Below are 5,894 nucleotides of genomic sequence, written 5' to 3'. Positions count from 1 at the left end.
GCTAGGAGCTGCAACCAACTTCCTAGGGAAGTGGTGCTGGCTCCTACCCTGGGGATCTTTAAGAAGAGGCTTGATGCCTACCTGGCTGGACTCAAAATTTGAGTCCAGTCTTTTCTCCCGCCCAGGCAGGGGGTCGGACTTGAAGATCTACAAGGTCCCTTCTGACCCGACTTCTATGATACTATGAACCCCATCGCTGAGAGATGTACATGGTCATGTCCTCCCTGGGGTCACCGTAAACATGGCTCTGAGACAGGACAATTCCTGGATGGCCAGAAATCACTTGGACGCTGAAGGCTAGTTAACGAACAGCTGTGCAGCACCATCCTGGCCGCTCCTCTAAGCTGCTTTCCAGCAGAAAACAAGCCTGGCCTCTACTAGGGGACTTCTGTCTTACAGGCAGACCAACAGACAGCAGCTACTACCGAGAAGCCATCAGCATGCACAGCTTCTTCCAGACCCGCACTGTCCACTTCATCAGCTGGGCTGGCGGGATATGATGCACGTGCTAGAAAGCCACAGCTGCTGAAGGAACCACCGCAGGCACACGTGTCCGTGCACGCCTTCTGCCAGCTGCCAGGCACTAGCAAAAGCCTTCTTCCACTTGGAGAGATCGGTGTTATTTGGCCACCAGAAAGAAGGGGTTATGATGCTACAAAGCAGCTTGAAGCAAGGACGTACCCAGACTTTGCACAGGGTTCTACCAGCTAAACTGGGTGATGGACCCGCCCCGACCTACAGCGCTGCTCGTGTAGTCACCGCCTTAAAACGAAGCTGCCTTCTCCTGTTTTTTTTTTTTAGCTTAATCCACTACATAGCTCAGATCTGGGGGTGGAAGGGAGAGTGAAAAAATGAAGGAAAAAGTCCTCAAGTGAATTGCTACAACAATTGGAGAAGGAGAGGGGAATATGAAAACTGTCAACTTTTGTCCAAACAAGAAAACTAGTAGTGTTTTTGAGTTTTCATTTTGAAGAGGAAGAGGAAGAAAAGCCTTGATTGAAACGTACAGCACAAGTGTCTGGTTTAATCACACTCTCAGTTTTTCACCGCAGACAGTTTTGCAAGGAAATTTTTTGCCAGCCTGCAGGTGAAGCGATGATTCCTATGCACAGGCAGACCTTGACCTTGCTGTTGTGCCTGACTAGGGACCCTGTTTAAAGTCAATCTGCTTTGGATCTGGTCCTCCCAGGGTAGCCAGCACTTGGATTTTTCCTGACCCCAAAAGCTTGGCCTAAAACTTAATGGAGAGCTTATTCCAATAGAAGTTACCATGCTGTTGACTTTGCCAACAGTTAAAGCAGCAGGAACATTTTTGCAAGCATCTGATCTTTTCTATCTTTTATCAGATGTAAAGTGCAAGCCCACTTGGGGAAAGATGAGCCTTACCTTAGGATTTTAGGCTAGAAGAACTCCCCTGAAGCAGCAGCTAGTGAAGTGCAGGATCCCGGTAACAAATGCTGGGTTGGACTGTATAAACTAGAGGGATGTAGCAATCTCGAGACACTTGGTCTCTCAAGAAAAAGCCAGCTACAGCTGGAGAAAAATAATTAGGTAAACAATATAATTATTCTGAGGTTGTGAAACCATGTCTGACCAGTCGGGTACCACGCTGGGAGCGATTAATTCAGGGCTAGATGTTCTGCTGCATTTACTACGAGCTGCCCTGCACCAGCTCCTTTGACTTTTTGCAAAGGACAGGTCCAGGTGGGGACATCTGGAGCAGGTGTTTCCATCTCAAGGGCTGCGCCTCACAACAGAAGTTACTTTTATGGAAGGCATCCAGACAGGTGTATGGGCATAGGCTAACAAGGTGAGCCCACAGACATCCCAGGCCCCATCCCCACAGCCTTACACCTTCCTGAGGATCCCTGCCTGTGCACAGCAGATGGTAATGGCTACTCATTAGCAGTTAACACTCGCCTCTCACAGGTGGAAGTGATCACGAAGTAAAGGCAGCGGAGAATCCAGCCCCCTCTACAAGGATCTTAGCAGCATCGCCGTGTGTGCAAGCAACGGAGATGGACTTCATGCCTCAAAAATAATCAAGTCTCTCTTTAAAAGTTATGGCAGGGTCCACCACTCTCTTAGGGGGTAGAGAGACTCTTGATTCCCGTCTCCTAATCCCACAAGGTTGCCCATTTAAAGCTCAAGGCCAGCCAAGAGTAATTAAAGAGGCAGAGACAGCCACGCTGCAATTTCAGATGTGACAGAGGAACGGCAAGCACTGGACTTAGCAGAAAGCTAGTCACATCAGGGCAATGCAAAATCTTTGCCAATGATCCAGCAGCCATTCACGATGACACCTGCCCGACCTGAAAATGCAAACGCACCTGAGGCAAGGTGCCGAAGCAGGGCTCACAAACAGGAACACAAGGTCTGGGGACTACTGTGGCAAGTCAGTCCAACAGTGCTCCCCATATCGATGCCTGCTCGCGCTCAGAGACCAGCATTCGGTATCGCAGAGGAAGATGAAAGGGAATCCATGTGAGCCAAGTCAATACAGAGGCGGGAGAAGGGGTGGCCAGCATGCGACACACATGCCACAAGTGACGGGGGTAGCCTCTGCAGGTGGCATGCAGCAGCCCAGGGAGAGAACAGTACAGCGGCAGAAAGGGTAAGGAGCGGACAGCAGAGCAGCAGGTCAGGCAGGGGAAAGGGAATGGCACTCCAGGCAGGTGCATGGCTAATTTGTGGCATGCTGCCAAAATAGCTGGGCCCCATGGGGTTAGAGGAAGAGGCTTTTGATCCCATGAAACAACAGCTTTAGTCTCAAAGCCTTGGACTTGTTGTCAGACAAGCCAAGACCGGACAATGAAATGTTGCCCTTGGTGCTCTTGGCATCTAACGTATCAGTACGTGGCTCCTTGCCCTCCCCCTGTGCTCTGCGATCCCTGCTACAAGGCGCACGCAGGGGGACTCTGGGCGGTAATGCACTACAGAGAACTGCCACCGCAGCTATGCCTGCTAGGGCCATGAAGCGATTGCGTACAGCTATGCTGGCCAAACTGCCCAGTGTGATCGTGGCTCAGGCTTTTACTGACACAGCAGATGCCAATCAGGGAGGCGGCGCAGATACGTCAGCAGACGATCCCTTCTGCCACCATCTGTTGCATCTCAGCTAACTTGCTGTGTTGCCACAGCCATGCCCGCACAGCTCTGGTGCAAACAGCCCTGTAATACAGACAAGCCCTGGGCGTATTTGCAAGATCAGAGCTATTCTAAAGCCCAGTAAAAATCAACGGGTGCCTTCCCATAGGCTGCAACGGGCTTCATCTCAAGCCCTTTTTATAACATGTATCTTGGTTATTTCCATCCGTAACCCCCTTTTGGAGAAGGCAAATTAAATCCACGTTTCCAGCAGCACGAGTTAAAGACAATATCCTGCTCACATGATCCAACAGGGAGTTGCCATCCTGGACACAGGAAAGGACCTTGGGCAGGTTGCTCAGAAAGTGGAGCAGAGAGTTCGGGTCAGAGCACATATTTGCATCTGCATTTAAAACAGATACCAGTCATCTCAGGTTGCTCCTTCCCTTCCAACTACGTGGAGCTCCAAGCATTTTCACAGCTTTCAACTCCTATTGCCTGTTCACCTGCCAGCCTCACCCACAGTTTCACATGCACACACAAAAAAAATCCCTTTCTCTATTGCCCTTCTCTGTTCCAGGATCTCAAAGAGCTTCATCACCTATAACCAAAATGCCTCCCAGATGGCAGGGGGGTACTTTTATCCCCACTGAACACAGATGGAAGTTGAGGCACCAGAAGCTAAATGACTCGCCTATGGCTACATAACAAGTGTGTGGCAGAGCAGAGACTAAAACCCAAGCACCAGCATTCCCACTCCCTGGGTCCTATTCCCAGATGTACAAGGTTAAAAACAGCTGCAAACATCTTTCAAACGGGCAGACGGTTTTTAAAATAGAGTTCAGGCTTTCCAACGCCAGTCCCAGGGGAGATGCAAGAGCCTGCGGCTGCCCTGGAGACCCCATTCGGGGCCTGGCTTAGGTGCCACTGGCTTTGCTGAGAGCTGGATCAAGCCCTCCCCATATTTTTTGCAGCTGGGTTTTAATTAAGGACATGAGATACTCCCTACTGGAGGACCTGTTGCAGCACATTCAGCACTTCTCCTCCCACTATCCCCACCCAAAAGGGGCTAGAAACATGTCAAATAAAATGCAGCAGTGTGCTTGCTTAACAACCCCGCACAACCTGCTCCCTGAGGTCCCAGCTCTCTCCAGTTCGAGAGAGGTAAACAGGGCCCTGAGGCACTCTTTTACTGGTCGTTCAGTCAGCCCGCCTGTGCCTCTTTAAAGGTCTGAGGGCAAACCCGTGGCCACGGCCATGTTCACCGAGTTTTTTTAAATAAGGAGTTTTACACATTAGAAGTTGACTCTGAAGAAGTGGAAGAGGGGAGGGAAGGGGAAGGCTCCACAACTGTGTGAAAAACCTCACACTGATTCTGTTCCAGATTGTAACATGTGACAGTATATCACATGGTAGAGGTGATATCTTCTATTAGACCAACTAGATTTTTTCAAAAAAACTTCTTGAATTGCAAGCTTTTGGGCATGCACACCCTTCATCAGGCGTCAGAAGGGTGTTTACAACGGAAAGCTTGCAATTACAGAACTTTTTTGGAAAAAATCTAGCTGGTCTAATAAAAGATAGCACCTCCACCTCGAGTCCTGAATGCTTTTTCCTCCTATGTCAGGTAACCAGCCTGGATACCTGACACAGGATATCACAGTAACGCAACCAAAACTGCTGCTGGTTGTGCCAATATGAATGACGCGCATGTGCAAGTGCACGTGTGTAGGCATATGGACACGCGCGTTCGCCCTCACACGTGGACCGCTCATGACTGGCTATGACAAAAAGTGCCTCACATGGAAGATATCAGACTATAGCCAATTTTTTTTAAATGAAATCTTCATATTTTCCCAAGCAGGAAGCAACTGTGACCACCTGAAATTTGAGAGCCTGCCCCTGCCTTTGTTTCAGGATAATTTGCATCATGACAGGTCCTCACAGGAGGTGAGAGGCTCCATGCCAGCTAGGAACTGCCTGCCAGAGGAGTTTTCTATTGGCTCCTCTGTGAAATCCTCTGAATTATGAACTTTCATTTCTAGCCGGCAGAACTTTTACAACCTTTTCTCCAATGAAGGATGCTCATTTGTGCCCAAAAGCTTGCAATTACAGAATTTTTTTTTTTTTTTGCAAAAATCTTGTGGGTTTAATAAAAGATATCACCTCTACCAAGTCCTGACTGTCAGTTCAGCCAGGGAGCAGTCGGTGGGCAGCTGGATTTAAAGCAGCCCTCCTCACATGAGGAGCAGGGAAGGGACAAGGGGGGAAGCTGACGCAGCCCCTGCCACCTCGATGAGGGCTCTTGGCTCCCCAGTCAGCGGTGTCAAAATGCACGAGCGCCCTTCGCCCTCGGGCATCCCAACGCCGCTCTGCTCCCACAAGCGAAGCCGCAGCGGTCATGCCTGTCCCTGCTCGGGGAAGGAGCGGGTGGCTTTGTACACGGCAAGGCCGGAAGGGACCTCGCAGGATCATCGGGCCGCCCCCCCCCCCGCACCAAGCAGGAAAGCCAACTGGGGGTCAAGTGAGCCCAGCAAGGCCTCCCCTTGATGTCCGGCTGAAGAGACTTGGCTTGCACTGGGGCTCGTCCTCGGACTTCTTGGGAAGAGGGAGCACGGGGCAGAGCGCTGCCAGGCTCTGCCACTAGCCCCACGAGTCGCCTTGGGCAAGTCCCTTTGCTTCCATGCAAATGCCTCAGTTTCCCCCAGGGAAAGGGCCTGCGGTCCCCTCGCCCCGCAACTCACCGGCAGCAGCGGCGGCGGGTCCCGGCTCCTGGCGGCTCCCGGGCGGCCCGGCCCGGCCCGGCC

The 5,894-nt window shown here is 51.1% G+C and overlaps 1 protein-coding gene across 1 annotated transcript in view; it reads right to left on the bottom strand.

Moving 5' to 3' along the window:
* VWA2 (von Willebrand factor A domain containing 2) overlaps positions 1-5,894 on the bottom strand; it is a 79,048-nt gene that overhangs the window by 72,508 nt on the left and 646 nt on the right. The window lies entirely within an intron of this gene.

The sequence above is a fragment of the Gavialis gangeticus genome, unplaced genomic scaffold, assembly GCF_001723915.1.
Source record: "Gavialis gangeticus isolate Ggan-Ray unplaced genomic scaffold, GavGan_comp1, whole genome shotgun sequence".
In the NCBI taxonomy this organism is placed as follows: domain Eukaryota; kingdom Metazoa; phylum Chordata; order Crocodylia; family Gavialidae; genus Gavialis; species Gavialis gangeticus.
Note: the sequence above shows the minus strand (reverse complement) of the source record. Positions and strands in the feature narration are given on the sequence as shown.